We start from the raw sequence: 25,074 nt of genomic DNA, 5'->3' as shown, positions 1-25,074 counted from the left end.
GATTTGGAAAGCCTAACTAAGTTTAGGAGTAAAAATGTGCTTAAAAGTCACATAGTAAGTTGCATGGACTCACTGTGTGTCACGTTCTGACCTTTATTTCCTTTGTTTTGTATTTATTTAGTATGGTCAGGGCGTGAGTTGGGTGGGCAGTCTATGTTTGATTTTCTATGATTTGGGATATCTATGTTTCGGCCTAGTATAGTTCTCAATCAGAGGCAGGTGTCATTAGTTGTCTCACTTAGGTAGCCTGGGTTGCACTGTTTGTTTGTGGGTGATTGTCTATGTTAGTGGCTTGTGTCAGCACAGGTCTCATTTTGTATCTTCACGGTCATCATTGGTTTATTGTTTTTGTATAGTGTTGCAGTGTTCAGTGTTTTCTTCATTAAAATTCACCATGAACACATACCACGCCGCATATTGGTCCTCTGATCCTTCTCGCCTCTCCTCTTCAGATGAAGAGGAGGAAGACCGTAACACTGTGTGTGCAATAGTGTTTAACATGATTTTTGAATGACTACCTCATCTCTGTACTCCACATATACAATAATCTGTAAGGTCCCTCAGTCGAACAGTGAATTTCAAACACAGATTCAACCACAAAGAGTTTTTACAAAAGGGCACCTATTGGTAGAAAATCAGATATTGCATATCCCTTGGAGCATGGTGAAGTTATTAATTACACTTCAAATGAAGTATCAATACATCCAGTCACTACAAAGTTACAGGCTTCCTTCCTAACTCGGTTACCGGAGAGGAAGGAAATCGCTCAGGGAATGTGGCCAATGGCGACTTTAAAAGTTTAATGGCTGTGATAGGAGAAAATTGAGGAAGGATCGACAACATTGTTGCTACTCCACAATACTAACCTGCATGACAGTGAGAAAAAAAGGAAACCTTTACAGAATAAACATATTGCAAAACATGAATTCTGAGAAGAATAATGGGCACAATCCAGGTGTGGAAAAATCTTGGAGACTTACCCAGAAAGATTCACAGATGTAATCGCTGCCAAAGGTGCTTCTACAAAGTTTTGACTCAGGGGCGGGAATACTTATGTAAAGGAGATACTTCTGTATTTCATTATCAATAAATGAGCTAAAATGTCTAAAAACATGCATTCACTTTGTCAATATGGTGTATTGTGTGTAGATGGGTGAGAGAGAGAGAGAGAAATGAATTGAATCCATTTTGAATTCTGGCTGTAACACAACAGAACGTAGAATAAGTCAAGGGCATTAATGCTTTCTCAAGGCACTGTAGATGACCAGCAGGGTCAAATAATAATCACTGTCGTTATAGAGGGTGCAACAGGTCAGCACCTCAGGAGTAAATGACTCTGTAATGCCATACTCCGTAATGTTATACTGTACCATCTCCCAATCTTGTACTTTCGGTCCAATCATTTCTATTTTGATCAGAAGCTGTCTCCTTGGCCATTGATAATGTATGATTGTACAACTTCTCAAATATGGTCATGGTGATGCTGTAGGATGTAGGATCATGGTGATGCTGAGGGATGTAGGATCATGGCAATGCTGTAGGATGTAGGATCATGGTGATGCTGTAGGATGTAGGATCATGGTGATGCTGTAGGATGTAGGATCATGGTGATGCTGTAGGATGTAGGATCATGGCGATGCGGTAGGATGTAGGATCATGGTGATGCTGTAGGATGTTTTTTTTAGACATTTCTTTGTTCATCACATCAAACTGAAAAGAAGATGAAGCTAACAGCACTCCCTTTCACAGCTCGTCTTAACACCAAGACATAAGCAGACACCCTAAAACACATCGACATAGTGTCAATTCAAAGCACAATGCTAATGTTTTGTTAAACTGATGACTGAAAGACCAACTTCTGTAACCTGGCCGGAACACATCTCTCAGAAACCTCTGAAACTGTCCACATGCATTTAAAAAAAAACTCTAATGAGTTCTGAGTTCTTTACATTTCACATGCCTCAGAAGAGATGCTTTCCCCTCTCTTTTAATGTTGCAGATAAATTATGTTAAACGTTATGAAATTCTATCTATATTTAAGCCCGGAAATTGGGACATTAACACATTTCTATGGTTTCTCTGAACTTTCCATACTTTTCTTTCTTGAAAACAAAAACATACCATATTCTGTCAATCTTCATCATGTTTCCTCCCGATCACGTTGTATATTCCTCCGACACAAAAATCAAATAATTACCCCACCTGTCACCACGACTGTCACTCTGATGTACAGTCAAGTCTTCACATACTCCCCTGCACTTATTTAACTGCACAACAGATGGTCGCCTCAAAACTACGACATGAGTGTTAATGACAAAGTCTGTACAGCATGGCTCTGCAACTAATCATTCGGCGACATCCCATCCATTTGACTTTCTGCCATACCGTCTCCCTCGCAAGAAGTAAACTTCCCTTCAGTTACACTATTTCCCCTCAATCTATAGTCGTAATGTCATCATCTGAAATGGAGAAGCTAGTCCTAGTTAACCCTACATCATTAGTCTGAGTACCAGTCTTTTTTTTAGCTAATAATCCACTCCTTGTCACTCCCGTCATTTGCCAAAGATTGTCTTTGGCAAATGACAGGAGTTGCAATGAGTGGAATGTCGTATCTGAACAAGAGATGGCAGCCAGGCTAATCTACATGTCATGACCTCAGTCAGATGGCTTAGAATGATGTAGATTCTAGAATGTAGATTCGAGTAGTCATTGACTGGGTATCTTGAAGGCCTGTTGGGACATCTTGCCCCTCCTGATGTGTTTCTCTTCTAAATGCTCCAGCTGCTGGTTCCGAAGCTTCAGCCTCCTGAGCCACTCGTCCCGCAGCCTGTTGGAAGGGTGATGAACATGACCATTTTTAACTCATGGGGAATCAATCTGATAAAATAATTGACAGTGTGATACATGGAGGACTTGCAATGACAGCATAAACATGGCTGTAGAATACAACACCGAAACCTATCATGGCTCTATGAAGTGCATATTCTTATCACCATGGCTAATGTTTACACCTCTCTTTTGAATTCAAATGTGTTTTTCTCTGCCTTTTTAATGTCCCGCGGCAGTGATCCTTTAACACGAAGATGACTTCAGCAACTAACACATTGATTTGCTAATTAACACCGTGTCACCTCCACTGCCCTCCCTTGTCACTCGCGTACTCTGAAACACATGATCCTATTCAAACCTACAACGTGTCCATCAACATCGACCAGCCTCTCCCGGCTGCCCACATGACACAGACTCCACATTTCACAATCACCCGTCGAAAACAATGCTGATCATAATCTCTAGTGATCTGACAGGGGGTTCAAATAGGATTTGAAATCATCTCAAGTACTTCATGGACCACCTAAAGAGCCATTTTCTGTTTTACCGTCAAATGTCACGCTCATCCCAACATCTAAAAGCTCTGTAGCAGGACGCTAATGTTGGGACCTTGACAATGGACCCTCACAGTGAGTGAGTGATGATCAAGAGAACAAACCAGATTGTTGGCTATAACTATGTTCAACAAGTACATTAACCTTCTGGCTTTATTTAACTCTGTTTGAGATATTGTACCTCACCTCTCTGCCTTGCTAGCGGCGATCTGCGATGTTGCAGACGACAACCATCTGATTGGGCGTTTGTCATCTCACAAGCTGCATTGGAAGTTGCATGCGATCCTATCCACTGGCTAGGTAAATAAAGAGGTTTCTGATGACAAACTGTGCGTGCAACTTCTCATGGCGTGGCTGGGAAATGGGTCTATAGAACGGTCCCAAAACGACAAAACTTGGCACACCTGACTCTCCAAGTATTTGAGAGATTTCAAATAGTAGATGAACCCAGGTCTGAACACAATTCACCAGTGACTCAGCATTAGGCCTAATGCTGGTAGTGGAGTAATGAGACAGTATTTCTTAACCTCTCTACCTTTCTTTCACTCATCCCTCTCTCCCTCCCTCCATCCACCCCTCCCTGGCAGCAATTACCTTTGCAGTCAGTTATTTCATTGCTTAACGAAGGGGATTTGTGGATCACACAGATACACATATTAATACAGAGAGGATCAGCCTTAAGGCCCATTGTGTCGTTCTGTGTGTGAACAATCTATACATTCATTACAGGCGGTGGAGGGTTCGGGCTGCTTTAGAGGGCCCCTCCCATCTGTTCCAAAGGAAACAAATTCTGCTCACATTGATTAGTCACAGGACCAAAGAGGAAGGATTAGGGTGCATTTGCAACAACACGTTCTTAATCCCTACTGACCTGACTGCAAGCGGCAGAGCACAGCATACTGCCCGACGGCCTGTCTCTCTGCCTGCCTGCCTACCTGGCTGCCTGCACATCTTCCTTGCTTGTTTGCCTGCCAGTCTGTAGCTCGGCTCTGTAGTCTACCCGCCTCCGCCTGCAATCAATTAGAACTCATTTGCATGTCAGTTATGCTTCATTGGCGCAAGGCGTGTTGTCTTGGTTACTGTCGGTTAAGTTCTGAGCAGCATCTCAAGAACAGATGCTCATTGTGAGGAGATTGGTTCCCGATATAAGACTAGTTACTGTCCTGTGCAGAATTGAGTTATAGGCGACCAAACCGACAGGCTGTGTTGCAGTAAAGAAACACTGTGGAAAAGACAGAAACATAAAATTTTTTCCTCTGGAGATGGAGGGATTGGGGGGGGGGCACCAAAGCCAATTACTCAATGAGCCCTAGTGTAAGTAGCTTATGGTTGTGCATGGAGACAGAATTCCAATGGTAATTACTGTCTATAAAGTAGACTTTAGTAAGACAAGAAAAAAATGTATTTTCTTTTTCCTGAGGTATTCTTCATAACAGTGATGGTCTATAGTTGATAAGGCAATGTGGCTATTGACAGAGATACTTACTTTGATAAGGCACTGCTCTTCATTCTGGATTCCTCACTCCCCATTATATCGCTGTGACGTTCGATTTTCTCCTCCCAGTATTTCTTTAGCTTGTGTTTATCATGGATCCGAGCCAAGCTCATTTTCTGAAAGAAAGTAAGGAGGGAAGATGTCATTTCAATTCAGGAGAACATTTTAGGCTCATAGCCCATATTATACTAACTCAGGCAAATGTTTATTGTTACAATTTTAATATCAGAATTTATATCTGTTTTAGTAGAGCGAGTGTGTTCAAAATATTACCACTGTGCACTACCTGGTCTCTATTGATTTCATTACTCTTTAATGGTGCCCCTGCTCCCACACGGTGAATGTAGGTACATGCTCACCAAATAATTCATGAGCTACAAACAAACACAAACATCGCTGGGAATTGAGAAACACATGACACAGAAACACTTCACAGCTCATAAACACAGAAAAACAGGAGAGACTTACTGCCAAGATTGGATCAGTGTCCTCTCCCTCTGTGTCTGTCTGATGATGAAGGTCTGCGGTGCTGCAGTCTGAAACAGTAGTCGTCCAGAGGTGTTCAGTCTGTCCAAAAATGCACCTCAGTTGCAGGATGCATGTTGGACACTCAATCTCTCTCTCTCTCTCTCTCTCTCTCTCTCTCTCTCTCTCTCTCTCTCTCTCTCTCTCTCTCTCTCTCTCTCTCTCTCTCTCTCTCTCTCTCTCTCTCTCTCTCTCTCTCTCTCTCTCTCATTCGCATTCCCATGGCTGTCTGTGTATTTCTGAAACAATGACACTGGTCAGCCCCCCTGTTCCGTTCCACTCTGCCAGCGTCGGGACACATTGCTAACAGAGGCAAAAGTGAATTCCACAATTCCCACTCAGACAGTGGGTGTTATGCTTCACACACTCACAGTATGGTCCATCCGATGACACTGGGCTTAATACAAACCCAGCCCAGCGCCATAGGACAAGCAGGTGCTTAACCAGGGCTTAGCCAGCCTCCACACCCCCAATGGCCTGAAGAGACGAAGGACAGAGGGACAGCTAATACCCAGTACTGCTGGGGCTTGATTAGACATTTTAACTGCAAAAATATTAAATGCACACATCCAGAAACACTTGATTAATATCGCTGGGGGCAGTATTGAGTAGCTTGGATGAATAAGGTGCCCAGAGGTGCCCAGAGTAAACTGCCTGCTACTCAGTCCCAGTTGCTAATATATGCATATGATTAGTATATTTGGATAGAAAACACTCTGAGTTTCTAAAAATGTTTGAATGATGTCTGTGAGTATAACAGATCTCATATGGCAGGCAAAAACCTGCCATATAAAAAAAAGAATCCAACCAGGAAGTGGGAAATCTGAGGTTGGTCGTTTTTCAACTCATTCCCTATTGAAGATACAGTGGGATATTGGTAATGTTGCACTTCTTAAGGCTTTCACTAGATGTCAACAGTTTCTAGAACCTTGTTTGAGGCTTCTACTGTGAAGTGGGGGTGAATGAGAGGGGAATGAGTCAGATGCTCGTTCACGTGAGAGCGACCTCGCGTTCCATTGCTTTTCTACAGACAAAGGAATTCTCCGGTTGGAACATTATTAAAGATTTATGTTAAAAACATCCTAAAGATTGATTCTATACATCGTTTGACATGTTTCTACGGACTGTAACAGAACCTTTTGACATTTCGTCTGTAACTAGTGACTGCGCTTCGTGAGTTTTGATTTGTTTACCAAACGCGCTAACAAAAGAAGCTATTTGGACATAAATGATGGACATTATCGAACAAAACAAACATTTATTGTGGAACTGGGATTCCTGGGAGTGCATTCTGATGAAGATCATCAAAGGTAAGTGAATATTTATAATGTTATTTCTGACTTCTGTTGACGGCACAATATGGTGGATATCTGTTTGGGTTGTTTCGGCTCTGAGCTCCATACTCAGATTATTGCATGGTTTGCTTTTTCCGTAAATATTTTTTGAAACCTGACACAGTGGTTGCATTAAGGAGAAGTGTATCTAAAGTTCCATGTATAACACTTGTATTTTCATCAACATTTATAATGAGTATTTCTGCAAATTGATGTGGCTCTCTGCAAAATCACCGGATGTTTTGGAACTACTGAACATAACGCACCAATGTAAACTCAGATTTAAAAAAATATAAATATGAACTTTATCGAACAAAACATACATGTATTTTGTAACATGAAGTCCTATGAGTGTCATCTGATGAAGATCATCAAAGGTTAGTGATTAATTATATCTCTATTTCAGATTTTTGTGACTCCTCTCTTTGGCTGGAAAAATGGCTGTGTTTTTCTGTGATTTGGCTCTGACGTAACATAATCATTTGTGGTGCTTTCACTGTAAAACCTATTTGAAATCTGACACTGTGGTGGGATTAACGAGAAGTGTATCTTTAAAATGGTGTGAAATACTTGTATGTCTGAGGAATTTTAACTATGAGATTTCTGTTGTTTTGAATTTGGCACCCTGCACTTTCACTGGCTGTTGTCATATCGATCCCGTTATCGGTGTCATGCAGGTGAATGAGGACCCAAAAGCGACTTGGCGAAAACAGAGTTTTTAATCCAGTAAGAAACTTTACAAAACAAAAAGCATAATACTACTCGTAAAGACGAGAACAGACTGGAGACTTGATCGAGAACTGCAGGTTGCCTCGGGAAGGCACTTGAACCTAGCAGACTCAGACACCTGCTCACCACGCAGCATCTGAGGGAAACACGACACGACAGGGCAAAACATAGACACAGCACGGTGAATTATAGATGAGGATCCGACAGGGCAGGAACGGAAAACAAGGAGAGAAATAGGGACTCTAATCAGGGAAAAGGATTGGGAACAGGTGTGGGAAGACTAAATGATGATTAGGGGAATAGGAACAGCTGGGAGCAGGAACGGAACGATAGAGAGAAGAGAGAGCGAGAGAGTGAGAGAGGGAGGGGGAGAGAGAGGGATAGAAAGAGGGAAAGAACCTAATAAGATCAGCAGAGGGAAACGAATAGAAGGGGAAGCACAGGGACAAGACATGATAATTAATGACAAAACATGACAATCGGGATCTCAGCCATAAGAAGTGTTAACTGGCTCTCTCACCACCACTATCAATGTTATAGTACAGGCTACCCATTCACAGGGATGAGGCTGTCGTGGAGGCCACACAAAGGTTGGTTCTAAAATGTGTAGGCCTGCACTACTGAAATGTCAGTTTGTTGACTGTGCCTGCTCGAAGGGAAAGAAATTGAAAAAGCACGCCTGTCTGCAGTTTTTATGGTGTCCAACACTTCCCATGTAGATGTAATTTAAACTGTCAATCAGTACTTTCTCTGTGACACTGAAATGCCTGACTGAATATGAAGTGACAGAATAACTCACGAACACAATATTAATGAAGATGACCTTGCACTTCTGCAAAGTCAATATTTGTCATTTTGTTACCCGTTAATTTAGTTAAAAAGTGTCTTCCACAGATTGAGAGCTGCATTACTGTTGTTGGGTGAATTTGTCAGTTGTTATGGTTCTTTGAGAAAGGAGTGAGGGACATACAGTATGTGCATGTTGTTGATGTCTCAGCTTCTGTTTTAATCAAAGATAACCAGCCCAGTATTCCCTCATAATATCTCATTCAAATTATGTGTAAATCGTAAACAGAGTTGTAAATGTAACCAGGGCTTATAGAATCGGCGGGACATTGTTTGTAACGGCATTCCTCCTCCTCCGAGAAGGATCGGAGGACCAATGCGCAGCGTGGCAAGTGTCCATAACGTTTTATTTTAAGATATAAACTATGAAAAACTACACTAAACTACACTATGAAAATACACAACAATAAACGTGAACAAAACCGAAACAGTACCGTGTGGCAACAAACACACACACGGAAAACAAACACCCACAACTCAAAAGTGAAACCCAGGCTACCTAATTATGATTCTCAATCAGAGACAACTAACGACACCTGCCTCTGATTGAGAACCATACTAGGCTGAACTCAAAACCCCAACATAGAAACACACACATAGACTGCCCACCCCAACTCACGCCCTGACCATACTAAGTAAAGACAAAACAAAGGAAATAAGGGTCAGAACGTGACACTGATTATCTTTCCAAAGGACAGATTAACATTTAAGTCATTTAGCAGACGCTCTTATCCAGAGTTCACCTGGAGTGCCCGAAGGGCGGAGGTTTTCACTTTTGGAACTATGCCATTGGTTCCATAGAGCCAAACAAGCTCAATCAAGCACCCTTTAAGGATGACAGTGGCCGTGGCACTACTTGAGTGGGAACAGGTGAAGAAAACATTTAGAATGTGCTCTTTTGGAGGGTTTCGTAATATGAAAATGTACCGTAAGCACTGCTTAAACATGAAATCCGCAGTATGGGGAAACAGCGGCACTGGCCGCCCCCACCACAGTTGTTATTGTTTTTGTTTCATAGCTGAGGAGCTTCGTGCAGCAAAGTAAAAAAAAAACATCTGTGCTACATATTGTGCTCTTCTATTGCCTGTGCAATGATGTTCGAGAGGAAAAAACAGTGTCCGTTGTTTGCAGTGACTTGTTTGTTGCTCTAACATCGCAAACGGACGTGGCACTTTCACCGTGAAGGATTCCAGCTTTAAGTGTTTGAAATATTTCTTGAACCCATCCGACCCAGGTCTGAGAGCATATCCCCATCTCAAGTACTCAGCCGCAAACCCTTCAATCCAAGTCTATAACCACACAACTGACCTCTTTCCCAGGCTCGATTGCTACCACATAGAGCGAACCGACTGGTGGACAAGATTACCATACGGCCATCATCACAGGAGGTTGGTCACACCTTAATTGGGGAGGACGGACTCGCGGTAACGGCTGGAGAGGAATTAGTGGAATGGTATCAAACACATGGTTTCTGTAGTTTCCTTGAGTTGAATGCCATTCCATATGCTCCGTTCCAGACATTATTACGAGCCGTTCTCCCCTCAGCATCCTCCACTGACCACCATGTAACAGCAGCACAGGGTGTTAAGGATCTGGGTGTGCCACCACCACAGGGCTCCTCTCTTTTCTCATGTTACGGTGTTTGGGTTAACAATGAGCGTTATATCCGAGCCTGGCGGCCAGGACAGGGAAGTCAGCCATAAGGCATGACAAAACTGTGGTCTGTGGTTTGACGTGCCTGTGTTTTGGCTGGGCAGCTGCCCGTCTGGATTTGGCCAAAAATCGATGGGGTGTGAGACACTGCGATGTGCGTGGGAGAGGCTGTCTGGTGTGGGTGTGTGTGCGATTAGTTGTTGTCTTTGTGTGTGTGAGGTCAAATAAGTGATTTACACCTGGTCTTTATAGTCTTATTATCATTACTAATCAATGCTAAGGTCTACGGGAAAGGGTGAAGAGTGGAGAGGTAGAATGAGGGATGCGTTGTGGAGGAGAAGGGTGCAGAGTGTAAACACAAGCTTTACAATCAGTTTAGTATTTACGAGGCTAAGAGCCCTGAGCTCAAGACAACAAACCAACAACTACAAGCAATATGGGCATAACCCCGAACATGCGCACACAAACGCACACACGTGCACGCGTGCATGTACAGTACCAGTTTGGACACACCTACTCATTCAATGGTTTTTCTTTATTTTCTGCAATTTATTTTAATTTTCATATACACTACCATTCAAAAGTTTGGGGTCACTTAGAAATTTAATTGTTTTTTAAAAGAAAAGCAAATTTTTTGTCCATTAAAATAACCTCAAATTGATCAGAAATACACTGTTAATGCTGGAAATAGCAGATTATTTTATGAAAATCTACATAGGGGTACAGAGTCCCATTATCAGCAACACTCCTGTGTTCCAATGGCATGTTGTGTTAGCTAATCCAAATGTATAATTTTAAAAGGCTAGTTGATCATTAGAAAAACCTTTTGCAATTATGATAGCACAGCTGAAAACTGTTGTGCTAATTAAAGAAGTAATAAAACTGGCTTTCTTAAGACCAGTTGAGTATCTGGAGCATCAGCAGTTGTGTGTTCGATTACAGGCTCAAAATGGCCAGAAACAAATAACTTTCTTCTGAAACTCGTCAGCCTATTCTTGTTCTGAGAAATTAAGGCTATTTGATGCCAAGAAACTGAAGATCTCGTACAACGCTGTGTACTACTCCCTTCACAGAACAGCGCAAACTGGCCCTAACCAGAATAGAAAGAGGAGTGGGAGGCCCGGGTGCACAACTGAGCAAAAGGACAAGTACATTAGAGTGTCTTGTTTGAGAAACAGACGCCTCACAAGTCCTCAACTGGCTGCTTCATTAAATAATACCCGCAAAACACCAGTCTCAACGTCAACAGTGAAGAGGCGACTCCGGTATACTGGCATTCTAGGCAGAGTACCTCTGTCCAGTGTCTGTGTTCTTTTGCCCATCTTAATATAAAATGTTTATTGGCCAGTCTGAGATATGGCTTTTTCGCTGCAACCGAGCCTAGAAGGCCAGCATCCCGGAGTCGCCTCTTCACTCTTTTGGTCATGTAGTGTATTTACTTCTAAACAAAATACTTTTTTGGGCGGATTCTTTCTGTTTGGTTTACTGTTTGAACAATGCAAAATAGACCACTTGAATAGCCTTCATAACCTATTGATCAGAACAAGGAACTAAGCGACAACATTGCCCCCCACGGCTGCGCAAGGAATAATACGGTGTGTCTCAATTTTCAGGTAGTAAAGAAATACGTTGAATGCCGGAGCGTATTTTGTGACAGAAATTACATTGAATCTTGCGTATGTATAGAGCGTGTAGTAAGCTCAAAGGAGTGATCTGTTGTGTTAGAGTGCAACCCGAGGAACCACTTCCTCAGGTTTACAGGCTGTGAGAATTTCCTTGCTACCCTTTATTTTTGTCACATGCACCGAATACAGCAGGTGTAGACTTTACCATGACATGCTTAAATAAGTAGCTAGCAAGATGACGAAGAAACAATTGAATTCACTCTCCATAATCCCATAGCCATTTTTTTGCTAGCTAGCTTACGCTAGCTAAACCAACATATTTTTTCCTTTTTGTTGTCACTCCTGTTGGTTCCCCCACGTGGAGGTTTGTGCTCTCTGTTTGGCTCAAAGCCACATTGTCGGCCACTGAGAGGCATTGCGATTCTACAAGTAGAAATGGAAGGTTAGTCGGTACCAAGTACATCTTTTATTCGAGCAAGAAAAGGAACGGCCTCCTACTTTGATAAGTACCTATTGGCAGTCTATCACCAGTTAGATTCTCTGTTTCTTGGTTTAGACAGTGATAGAGAGAGAGAGAGAGAGAGAGAGAGAGAGAGAGAGAGAGAGAGAGAGAGAGAGAGAGAGAGAGAGAGAGAGAGAGAGAGAGAGAGAGAGAGTGCGAGAGAGATAGAGAGATAGAGAGAGTGCGAGAGAGAGAGTGCGCCCACATCTGCCGCCCACTGGCCAAGCTCTCACACACGGATGACATTGGACATGGCTTCGCCCTAATGAAGGGGGATGACAGCTCCCCAGGGATTTAACAGTCAGTCTTGTTAACAGGATATATTCCTCCATGTTGATGTGGAGGTCTGAAGGGTCTCTAAGCCAGGCATTGACTCCAAAAGGGGTCGGAGGAGGGAAGGAAATGCCATATGAATTGTTTTTTGTCTATAAACAACATTTAATACAAACACTTACACACGCACATGTGCAAGCATGCACGCACACACACTCCACACACAAATACAAACACACACACCAAATCCATTAGCCTTCCTGTGATGACTTACCTAGTTATATAAAGGTTAAATAAAACATTTTCCATAGAGGTGAAAGTGGGGTCGTATGTCACTCTGCAACAGGAAATAAACGGTGGATGACTTCATGGAAATTCCCATGGTGCAGTAGTGAAAGAATAGATATATATTTACCCCGTGATGGGCTGTCTGCTGGGCCGACAGGGCCAATGAGACAGGCTGATTATTAGAGGTAGGTCATGACCCTCGTTATTCCCTTTCACTGCTACTGTTTGTCAAATACTAACATACGGAGACCACACACACAGACAAAGCCCTGTCTGGGCCCAAAGCTGCACAGAGATCACATCACATCACATCACACCACACTAATCAACAGAGAAAAGGCTTGCATAGAGGTCACTAGAGGAGATTCCCAGCGAACGACAAACATTTAGAGAATGTTCCCTTAAGAGTCTCATTAGGTCATTACCTAACTGTTTTCACAGGACTGTTCCAGTGCCGTGCAAGGACTGTTTCCAAGAGACCATTCCCTTAACCCTCAGAAAATTGGACATAGGAATGTTGTTGCAAAGTTCCCATGAAACGTGCCAAGAACATTAATATCTTATATTCTGAGAGCATGGCAACCATTTTCTGTATATTTTTGATGGGACTTTGATGGAATATTGTCCTCATGCTCAGAAAACTGGACACAGGAATGTTCTTTCAACATTCCAATGAAACGCGTCTTGAACATTAATTTATGATATTCTGAGAACATGGCAACCACGGTAAGTTTTGTTTGACTTTAAAAAAAATCCGAACCTATATAGGTTCTCAGGAGGTTTTTGGACACTCAAACATCTGGGGAACATTACAGGTAACATTACAAAAACATTCTCTTTCCCTAGAATTGTTAGCTGGGTTGACGTAGAGAGAAAGAGGTATGGGAAATATTGAGAGATTGCCGATTAGGATTGGCAGCAGTAGAGAGAGAGCGAGAGAGATATAGGGTGAGGGAGAGAAGGACAGTGTGTGTGTGTGTGTGTGTGTGTGTGTGTGTGTGTGTGTGTGTGTGTGTGTGTGTGTGTGTGTGTGTGTGTGTGTGTGTGTGTGTGTGTGTGTGTGTGTGTGTGTGTGTGTGTGTGTGTGTGTGTGTGTGTGTGTGTGTGTGTGTGTTTGTGTGTGTGTGTGTGTGTGTGTCTGCTGAGTGAAAGTGCCCTTTGCGGTGAAAGTCAACACTGATGACAGGGCAGGATGCCTGGAGGCTAAGGACTGATAATAGTTACAATAAGACTGCCCTGATGGCTCCCTGTTTGGGCCAAGAGGGATTCATTCTGGATTTCTCCACTTTAATATCTCACAGACAGACAGACAGACGGACGGACGGACGGACGGACGGACGGACGGACGGACGGACGGACGGACGGACGGACGGACGGACGGACGGACGGACGGACGGACGGACAGACAGACAGACAGACAGACAGACAGACAGACAGACAGACAGACAGACAGACAGACAGACAGACAGACAGACAGACAGACAGACAGTACGTGTGAATCAATCAGACCTCTCTCTGTGAACCCACTGCAGACTGGCTGGCTGGGGGAACGTTGATATTTAGACACACGCACGCGCACGCACGCACGCGCACGCACACGCACACGCACACGCACACGCACACACACACACACACACACACACACACACACACACACACACACACACACACACACACACACACACACACACACACACACACACACACACACACACACACACACACACACACACACACACACACACACAGAAGAGTAACTGAGAGGCTACACTGAAGAGTAACAGTTAATCAGAGAGAATGCAGTGAGCTGTCATTACATTAACATCATTATAATAAAAATGGATTATCATAATATCGGCTGGGAAATTGTTTAATCTAATTACCCAAACCAATACTGCTAATCTGTGGTATTCTAACAATATAATTTCTTTAAATATCTGCAGTTGTCCATAATGGTCACTCTTCCCAGGCCTGTTAGACCCAAGGTTGCAGTCCCAAAGGTACCTCCTCCGAGCAGGTAAAGACACTATACTGTTCTCTCACCACAGGGGGGCAACATTGAGCTGTTAACTCTTCTTCCCCAAACAGCTTGTTTCCTGCCTCCTGCCTCCTGTTTTAAAACTTGTGCTATAACCATAGAGAATGATAGAGGCCTCTAGTGGCCAAAAGGTCTTTTTAGCATGGGCAGCGCCATTGACAACTTCCACCGTGCTTCTGTCATTTTAAAGTAGCCTCATGGCGCTGCCCATGCTGTTGAAGACACTGTAATGGCACAGATGTAAAAATGACTCCTATATCTATCTCTATGGTTATAACTTGCATGTTGATCAGGAGTTGTGATTTGGTCAACCATGACCAAAACCAACCGCCGCTTCTTCCCTTGCACCACCTGGTCCACAGTGATCTGATTCTGATTGTGTGTCCCACTTGGATTTTGATCAATGCTGTGCCCAACACAGATTTGTGACGATCAGGTGGAGTTAGGCGCATGGAAGAACTATGGTATTTGTTTGAAATACCAGGTTAAATTAAACCAAAATAAACAGTTTGTTCCATTTTCGTATAATCATATTGGAATTGACAGTGAATCTAGTTCTCATTTTATGAAGTTTTACCACCATATATCAGATTTGACTACATGTTAATGTCAAAATCTCCTCATCCCAAGTCTCCCTTCTTTCCTTAACCTTGACTCTGGGGGCACGTTCAGCAGAACGCAATGTTTTGTTTGATTCAGATAGGAATATGCTATGTAGAACAAACATGCCTCTCTGACATGTAGAATAAAGAATCGTCTTGGCTCTATTCATAGCATTTCTATCTGCAACGTTTCAAAACCCCTTCTAAAGTCAGTGTAGCGATTTTGTTAGCTATTTAGTTGGCTATTTAGCAATCTTATGTCTTGGGGATAGAAGCTGTTTACGAGTCTGTTGTCAGACTTGATGCACCGGTACCGCTTGCCGTACGAGTGCGCGCGCATGTTTCATGTCTATTCCTCAGGAGGCATACGTTCTAAGTCCCAATTGCAGCAAAACAAGATTCAAAAGCCATGATTATATGCCTACTTGACCACTATTAGTACGAGCTGTGCCAGACTTGACAGGTATTGTCTGCTAGGTGGCAGTATAACGTCTCCACAGGTGACTGGGTTTGTTCAGCCAAGCCACTGACTATCACGTCGGAATCATACATCAAACACTGCAAGTCTGAGTCTGTCTGCACCCTCATCTCTCCTAGACATGACCGATGATAGACCATTTTTAGACAAACACTTGGCATGATGAAGTGATATAGCTTGGTCAGAATATAATGTGCGTTTTCATATCCTTTTTGATAGTGTGCCCCTTTCGTCTGAGACCATTCATCTGCTGTGTGGAACTCTAGCAATGGTTTTTAGAATGTGAGTTAAGCCAATTGGTATTGTGACAAATGGCTTCACCTCAGTGTGTTACTGGCAGTGTGTGACGAATGTTGGGGTCCAGAAGTGGAAGCTGGAAATGAAATACAGTAGTCCTCTACCTACCTGAATGTCTAGCCTGGTCTCATAGACTAGACGTAACATAGACAAATTCGTATGATATGTTATGCTTGGTATGGTTACATCAGACAGAAGGTTACTTAAGGCAATTAAGGCAAAAATGAATGGAGGGTGATTGGTCAGGGTGGATGGGTGGCCTTATAACGCGAACATCTAGCAACCCAAAGGTTGTGTTCGAATCCCATCACGGACAACTAATGGCTAATTAGTAAGTTTGCAGCTACATATTAATTTTAAAATAATTTACAACTACTTAGCATGTTAGCTAACCCTATCTCCAACTGCAACCCTTTAACCTAACTCGTAAGTCTAACCTCAACTTAACCACTAGCCTAGCTAACATTTGCCACCTAGCTAACATTAGTGTTAGCCACGTAGCTAATGTTAGCCACAACAAATTGGAATTCGTAACATACTGTATCATACTTTGGAATATGTTGCAATGCGTAACATATCATGCAAATTGTAATCCGTAACATATTGTATCATACAAAATTAATGATGGACATCCTCAAATTAAAACATATCATACCGAACGTAACATATCATACTAATTTGAATGTCCCGGATTTTTAGTTTATGTTACGTCTACCCCTGAGTCCAGGTTGGAATGTCCAGAAGACAAGAAGAGCTTTGTGCAACTGACCTGAGAGGACTTCACTGTGAGGTTCATTCCACACTGCATCAGCAATTGTAGGCAATGTCACTGTGCCATGGAATCTTACGCACATTGACAGAGCTAAAATCAAATATTTTACACCAGCGTCATATCTATGGGCAGTAGGGCAATAGGCTAAGTAACTGAGTGTGACTGTATACTGCTGTTGATGAGTCTAGAGACCCCTAACCTGAGCTATTAATAGAGTTTGATATTTCATTCTGATGGGTAATTTCCTATTTAACAGCCATGAAGGATGAAGGCTGAGCTGCAGGTTAGAAGAGAGGGGGAGTGTAATAATTGTCTTGGGGAGAATATCACAAGGAGATGGGAGTACAGGTTAGTGTGTCATTTAGTCAAATATCTTGTGGAATACAACTTACAGTAGGACCATAGTGAGCATGTACGCTGTCTATTAGTTGTCGTAACATAACTGTTGTAATGCATTACTGCTGGATCACAGATACTACAGGAAGGAGGGTGAGGGGGATTGGTGGGTCCATCAGGCACAGTGACATGTTTGGGGAAGAGGAGCGTGTGTGTATGTGTCTGTCTGCGGGTGTGTCTGTCTGTTTGCGTGTGTGCGAACTGGAGGGGATTGGGATGCAGTGATCCATGGGCTTTGAGATTGAGTGTATTAATGATAACTGAACTATATTGACTCACTGGTGGACAGGGGAGAATGTGTGCCAATGTGTGTGTGTATAAGGGGGCTTATTGACTACTTGGTTTGCAGCGTAGATGGATTTTAGAGGAAGAGAGAGAGTGGGTGGGGGAGAGAGAGAGAGAGAGAGAGAGAGAGAGAGAGAGAGAGAGAGAGAGAGAGAGAGAGAGAGAGAGAGAGAGAGAGAGAGAGAGTGCGAGAGAGTGAGAGAAATGAAGAGAGAGAGAGAGTGTGAGAGAGTGCGAGAGAGAGAGAGAGAGATGAAGAGAGAGAGAGGGGGAAGAGACTGAGAAAATATTTCCTTTCATAGAAAGTAGGGATTGATAAGGTTTCTATCACTGTGTGTATCTTTCCATTACTGGAAGTTTATCCAAGGTTTTGCAGAATGAGCTCTGAGCTCTATTCCCTATTGGCCGAGAAAGGATTTCACAAGGCTCTTTAGCTCTGTCTGACTCTGAACAAAGTTGTTTGTCCAATGGGTATAGCTGTGTTCTCACAAAACGAACCAGTCAAATTGTCAGATTTGATTCTGATATTTTTTTTAAACTGCAGCTTTGTGAATGAGACACAAGCTAATGAAGCTATTTCTGCTCCAGATATAAAATACTGCTTAACCCTTGTGTTGTCTTAAGGGTCCTACATGACCCTCCACTATGTTTAACAGCAGAGAAATGATAGCTTTTCAACTTGAAATTTGATGACTTTTCCTAGTGTGACCCCAACATTAGAAAAAGTAATGTGCTGGGCCGCACACACTACCCTCTGTAGTGCCTTGCGGTCGGAGGCCGAGCAGTTGCCGTACCAGGTAGTGATGCTCTCGATGTTGCAGCTGTAGAAACTTTTGAGGATCTGAGGACCCATGCCAAATCTTTTCAGTCTCCTGAGGGGGAATAAGCTTTGTTGTGCCCTCTTCACGACTGTGTTGGTGTGTTTGGACAATTCTAGATTGTTGGTGATGTGGACACCAAGGAGCTTGAAGCTCTCAAACCTGCTCCACTACAGCCCCATCAATGAGAATGGGGGCGTGCTCAGTCCTCCTTTTCCTGTAGTCCACAATCATCTCCGTAGTCTTGGTTACGTTGAGGGATAGGTTGTTATTCTGGCACCACCCGGCCAGGTTTCTGACCTCTTCCCTAAAGGCTGTCTCGTCATTGTTGGTGATCAGGCTTACCACTGTTGTGTTGTCTGCAAACTTAATGATGGTGTTGGAGTCGTGCCTGGCCACGCAGTCGTGGGTGAACAGGGAGTACAAGAGGGGACTGAGCACGCACCCCCGAGGGGCTCCAGTGTTGCGGATAAGTGTGGCAGATGTGTTGCTACCTAATCTCACCACCTGGGGGCGGCTGTCAGGAAGTCCAGGATCCAGTTGCAGAGGGAGGTGTTTAGTCCCAGGATCCTTAGTTTAGTGATGAGCTTTTGAGGGTACTAATGGTGTTGAACGCTGAGCTTTAGTCAATGAATAGCATTCTCACGTAGGTGTTCCTTTTGTCCAGATGGGAAAGGACAGTGTGGAGTGCAATAGAGATTGCATCATCTGTGGATCTGTTTGGGCGGTATGCAAATTGGAGTGGGTCTAGGGTTTCATGGGATAATGGTGTTGATGTGAGGAAAACGGCTGAGATTAATGATCGTGAGGACTGGAAGCCAGCCATCATCCTGGACTACAACCACAACAAAGGAGGCGTGGACAACGTGGACAAGGTGATTGGAACTTACAGGAGCTTACAGCTTACAACTTATTGGAACTTACAGCTGCAGGAGGATGACTGGCCCCTGGTCATCTTCCATAACTTCATTGATGTGTCCTCATATACTGCCGTCATGATATGGAACAAGATCAACCCTACCGGAATGCCTGATAAGCAAAACAAGAGGAGGGTGTTCCTGGAGCAGCTGGGAAAGGCACTTGTAACCCCACACATTCAAAGAAGGGAGCGCAAATTATGTTTACACATATGCAGCAACTTTAGCAATAATAATAATAATAATAAACCTACTCTTTAGTAAAAAAAAAAATAATGACAGGTTCTTTGTTATGAAAACGCGTGGTGTCCACTGATTAAATGCTGTCTTTCTGCATTGTGAAGAGGGAAAACCCAGATATTCACAAAGTTTGCGATGAATGACGGGTTGATTCTTCATGGCGTTTAAAATTCAATCATGCTGCTTTATTTGAGGGGTTCAGTGAAGACGGGTCATATTTGACCCTTAGGAAAAGGGGAGTATACAGAATGTTAAGACCACACAAGGGTTAAATCAGACAAGGTCAAAGCTACTGTAGCATCATTTACTGTATGATCCTCTGCTTCATGGTTCCTATCGAGAGCACAGGATTTCTCAATTCAAGCACCTAATTTTGGACGCAGTTAAGAGAAACAGGTTCATCTTTATTAAATATTAATTTCTAAATGCAACTACCCTGAAATAGGGTGTGGTATTATTCCTTAGAAAGCTGTTGCAGGCATGGGTCCTCTCGTGTCTGGGTTAGATTAGATACTGCGTGGTACTTACTGAGAGAGGAGTGTGTGTGCTCAGCCCCTTTCTATCCTGCTGTGTTTTCTGTCAAAATCCCTTATCAATGGCTCTCAGGTTTTGGGAGGAAAAATGAAACTCTCCGTCCTGAATAAGCAACAAATTGTGTGGATGTGTGTGTGTGCGTGCGTGCGTGAGTGTGTGTGCATGGTGCGCGTTTAGTGTGTCCGTGTGTGCTGCTGTGTGTGCGCGTGTGTCTGTGGAAGGGGAATAATGAGAGAGAGAGAGAGAGAGAGCAAGTGCGAGTGAGTGAGAGAGTGCGAGAGAGCGAGAGAGAGAGAGAGAGAGAGAGAGAGAGAGAGAGAGAGAGAGAGAGAGAGAGAGAGAGAGAGAGAGAGAGAGAGAGAGATGAGAGAGAGAGAAAGTGAGAGATGTAGAGAGAGTAGAGAGAGTAGAGAGAGAAAGTGAGAGCAGGCATTTCAAGACAGATTCCAGGTGATGTTCTTCTATGTCGTAGGAAGTTGGTTCTCCACGGCATCCATGTGGCAGCCATACAGCTAACGGCTCGACCCAAAATAGTTCAATGACACAGTCACGCCTCTTGGTGGCATTGTGGAGTTACTCTCCTCTTGTACACGGCTCTGTTACTCCTGGGGGTGACACTATATGCTGCAGTCACTGGTTGAGGTGCAGCAGCCTGGCAAACTTTACCAGACGTCTCCAGTTAGAGCAACCCACCTAACATCCTGTTAAATGTCTGTCCTAAATGACACGTACGAAGACACTGGCTTTTTGGGGCTGGGAAAAAAACTAATACAACAACCTGTCACCTAACCTGAGTAAATATCAGCAACGTCACCCCAGGCAGGGCAGCCAGGTCACCCGGGATACAAGTCAGTAGGATGTCGGGAGATGACGTTGAAACCGGCCACTAGGGGCAACAGTGAGCGCTGTTACCTTCAAGTAGGTTTCGGTTTTGCTAGGGCGTTGTGGACTGGCATAAGCATCTGCCTCGAATTCCAAAGGAAACTGATATTTTTTGTTTTAAGCCTCTCCCAAACCTTAACCCCTTACCGTAACCATTCAGAGTTAATGCCTAACCTTAAGAATTTAGAGTTAATGCCTAACCTTAACCAAAACAATAAAAATTCAGAGTTAATGCCTAGACTTAACCTTAAATACGTTGAAATTTGACGTTTGAGAAACATGGATGAACGTCTAATTCTGGCATGGGAGGTGGTAGGGCAGGGACTCTGTGTGTGTGTGTGTGTGTGTGTGTGTGTGTGTGTGTGTGTGTGTGTGTGTGTGTGTGTGTGTGTGTGTGTGTGTGTGTGTGTGTGTGTGTGTGTGTGTGTGTGTGTGTGTGTGTGTGCGCGCGTGCATGTGCGTGTGCGTGTGTGGTTGTGCGTGTGTGTGTATCTAAATATCAACGTCCCCCCCAGCCAGCCAGTCTGCAGTGGGTTCACAGAGAGAGGTCTGATTGATTCACCCCTGCCAAGCATTGAAATATTATATAATCATGATTGGCATTCACGCTCAATTAGTTTTATGGTGGTGTTGCCAATTAGTTTGATTACTGTGATGACCTTATATAAATTGTTCCTTCGGGCAGGCTGTGTTGCTACTGGTTGGTAAAACCTAAGTAGTCTAACGGTCTGGAACACACATCCCCATCAATCAACTTCATTACGACAGTACTGCATTCATACTTGTGTGTCTTATGTACTGTTCATGGATCAATCTGCATGAATGTAATTTGTTACGGGGGCCGGGGGGATAAAGTTACCCCATTTATATTGCAATGTAAATTAGCCTCATGAGCCTCATATCTATATTAAAATAGAAATAGGTCACTTTATGCTCTGACTGTTCCTCTCCTTTTGGAATGTAATGTCTTGAGGTGCTCCTAATTGATCTGCTGCTGTTCTTATCCTCAAGGGACATGACTTGTTATGACATCACGCACCTTTACACGGCATGACCCCTGCTCTCTATCAAAGTTGTGTACGTTTTTCTGCCTACTTCCTCCATATTAATGGGAAGAGATTTGCATGTGTGTGTGTGTGTTTGTGAGTGTGTGCGTGTGTGTGTGTGGGGGGGGTATGTTCGTGCTTGCACGTGTGTGTGGTCTTGTCGGCATAAGTGTGTACGCCCCTGTGTTTGTGTGCGTGTGTGTGTGTGTACGCGTGTTTGTGTGTGTCTCGGGAGGGGAGGGAGAGGGGAATGGATTAAAGCGTGGTGCATGAATAGATTTTTATGCATCAAAGTGTCTGCCGGCTGTCTCCACTCCAGAGGTCAGATCAATTTGTTACCGTGGTAACTGCAGAGAGGGTCTTTCTTTCAACCCAGCGCCTTGATCAGGCTCAGTAGTCGCACGCCGCCTCGCGCCACGGAGTGCCGGTATTCTTTGCTTTGATGGTGCAATTAGCGTGGCTGGGTGACACTTGTGTGGGGTAAACCAAATGGCACCGACAGCTTAGTGGAGGATCTATCAGGGCATAGGATCTATCAGGGCATCAACATACAGTCAAGCTGTGAAGTCCGCATGGGATACAGACATCACTATGGAGTCGAGCCCTTTCTGTCTCAGGGGGAGATGGATGGAGATGCGGCCACACTGTGATTGTTAGTAACTGAGCTGCATGTGAGCAGTTATTTAGAGCATCTGTGATCTATTGCTGGAGCTCATAAAGTCACACTGATCTTAAATGATCCGCGGAGGCAAACATTATAGGCTGAGGATTGAAATACTGCACGTTCTTTACCACTGGATTGTTCACAATGACGACAGCGGTGGCATTTGAAATACTTAGCGCTTGTATCGTATCAGCGTGCTGTTTGCTGTGCTTTCAACAGTCGGCGGGTATACCTGTACATTCCTGTCATTTCTTTCATAGAAGCAAGATAAAAGTGGCCAACAGTCACAGGGTTATTCTTCCCTTGCCTTCCTCAACTGTCACTGTTGGAGCTCAATTGGACTAGACGACTAGAGTGAATGGTCTAGAATGAGACCCATTGTGTCTAGAATAAGTCTGTCCCTCTTACAGCACTCACAGGTGAGAGTATACCGCTTCTTAGTCTTGGTTTCAATGAGAGTGACAGATCTACAACTCACAGTACTATGTGGATTTGGTACGGGTCGCCCCAAAAGGGATATGTCGCAGCGTTAAGCCTTGAGACAATTAAGACATGGATTGTGCATGTCAAAATCAAATCAAATCAAATCAAGTTGTATTTGTCACATGCGCCGAATGCAACAGGTGTAGACCTTACCATGAAATGCTTACTTACAAGCCCTTAACCAACAATGCTGTTTTAAGAAAATAGAGTTAAGAAAATATTTACTAAATAAACTAAAGTAATAAATGCAAAATACAACAAAAATGGGGTACCGGTGCCTGAGTCAATGTTCGGGGGAACGGGTTAGTCGAGGTAATGTGTACGTGTAGGTAGGGGTAAAGTGACTATGCATAGATAATAAACAGTGAGTAGCCGCAGTGTAAAAACAAGGGAGTGGGGGGGTTGTCAATGCAAAGAGTCCGGGTGGCCATTTGATTAATTGTTCAGCAGTCTTATGGCTTAGGGTTAGAAGCTGATAAGGAGCCTTTTGGACCTAGACTTGGCGCCCCAGTGATGTACTGGGTCGTACGCACAACCCTGTAGCACCTTATGGTCGGATGCCGAGCAGCTGCCATACCAGAGAATTTTATTTTATTTTACTTTGATAAACTGGAGTCTACAAAACTTAGTCCAGGGTGAAAAGGCATTGTCGTGACCTCTTCATGTCTGTGTTGGTACTTTTGGACCATGGTAGTTTGTTGGTGATGTGGACACCAAGGAACTCTTGACCCGTTCCACTACAGCCCCGTCGATGTGAATGGGGGCGTGTTTGGCCCTTCTTTTCCGATAGTCCACGATCATCTCCTTTGTCTTGCTCAAGTTGAGATGTTGTTGTCCTGCCAGGTCTCTGACCTCCTCCCTATAGGCTGTCTCATTGCTATCGGTGATCAGGCCTACCACCGTTGTGTTGTCAGCAAACTGAATGATGGTGTTACGAGTCGTGCTTCGCCACACAGTCGTGGGTGAAGAGGAAGTACAGGAGGGAACTAAGCACGCACCCCTGAGGTTCCACCGCGTTGAGGATAAGCGTGGCAGATGTGTTGTTGCTTACCCTTACCATCTGGGGGGTGGCCCGCCGGGAAGTCCAGAATCCAGATGCAGAGGGAGGTGTTTGTTCCAATGGTCCTTAGCGTAGTGATGAGCTTTGAGAGCACTATGGTGTTGAACGCTGAGCAGTAGTCAATTAGCAGCATTCTCACATAGGTGTTCCATTTGTCCAGGTGGGAAAGGGCAGAGTGGAGTGTGATTGAGATTGCGCCATCTGTGGATCTGCTTGCTGGGGCGGTATGCGAATTGGAGGGGGTCTAGTTCTGTTGCACATTTTGATCCTATAATGAGATGTTCCCTCTGGAACCCTAGCTTAGCTGTGGGTTATTTCTTAAATTCCACCCTATTCCCTATATGCTTCCTATCGGCCCAGGTCAAAAGCAGTGCACTACATAGAGAAGAGGGTTCCATTTGGGAGGCATATTCCCTCCCAGTGGTATCCTGTGGTATCTTGACAATTCTCTGCCAGCTAATTGTCAGCTAATTTATGCTGCTTTGACACATGGATATGGATCAGAAGCTTTCACATTTTAATATCTGCTACTCTCTCTCTCTCTGTTTTTCTCTCATTCTCTCTTGGTCTTGACCCCCCCAACACCTCTCTCTCTCTCTCTCTCCCTCTCTCTCTCTCTCTCTCTCTCTCTCTCTCTCTCTCTCTCTCTCTCTCTCTCTCTCTCTCTCTCTCTCTCTCTCTCTCTCTCTCTCTCTCTGTCACTCTCTCTCTATGCAGGAGCCACGATGTCAGCTTTTTAGAGCAAATAGTTATGCAGAAAGTTGAGTCATTTATTATTAAAAGATTTTAAATCCCCAGCACTTCATTCTCATTACTCATCAGCAGGTAGACTGGCCAGGATTATTTTACTATCATTGTCATCAGTAGAACATTCTCACCCAGTGTCTTCTTGTTTAGAGAATGTTTCAC

General features: G+C 43.7%; 1 long non-coding RNA gene across 1 annotated transcript; it reads right to left on the bottom strand.

Moving 5' to 3' along the window:
- Nucleotides 1–785: 785 nt before the first annotated feature.
- On the bottom strand, nucleotides 786–5,512 carry LOC124047775. The gene is made up of 3 exons (XR_006841128.1): nucleotides 5,347–5,512; nucleotides 4,870–4,994; nucleotides 786–2,827 (listed from the first exon to the last, which is right to left on the bottom strand). It is a non-coding gene; the product is annotated as an uncharacterized LOC124047775 (long non-coding RNA).
- Between the last annotated feature and the right edge of the window lie 19,562 nt (nucleotides 5,513–25,074).

This window comes from Oncorhynchus gorbuscha, linkage group LG11 (genome assembly GCF_021184085.1).
Source record: "Oncorhynchus gorbuscha isolate QuinsamMale2020 ecotype Even-year linkage group LG11, OgorEven_v1.0, whole genome shotgun sequence".
NCBI lineage: Eukaryota > Metazoa > Chordata > Actinopteri > Salmoniformes > Salmonidae > Oncorhynchus > Oncorhynchus gorbuscha.
This window is presented reverse-complemented; position numbering and strand designations above follow the sequence as displayed.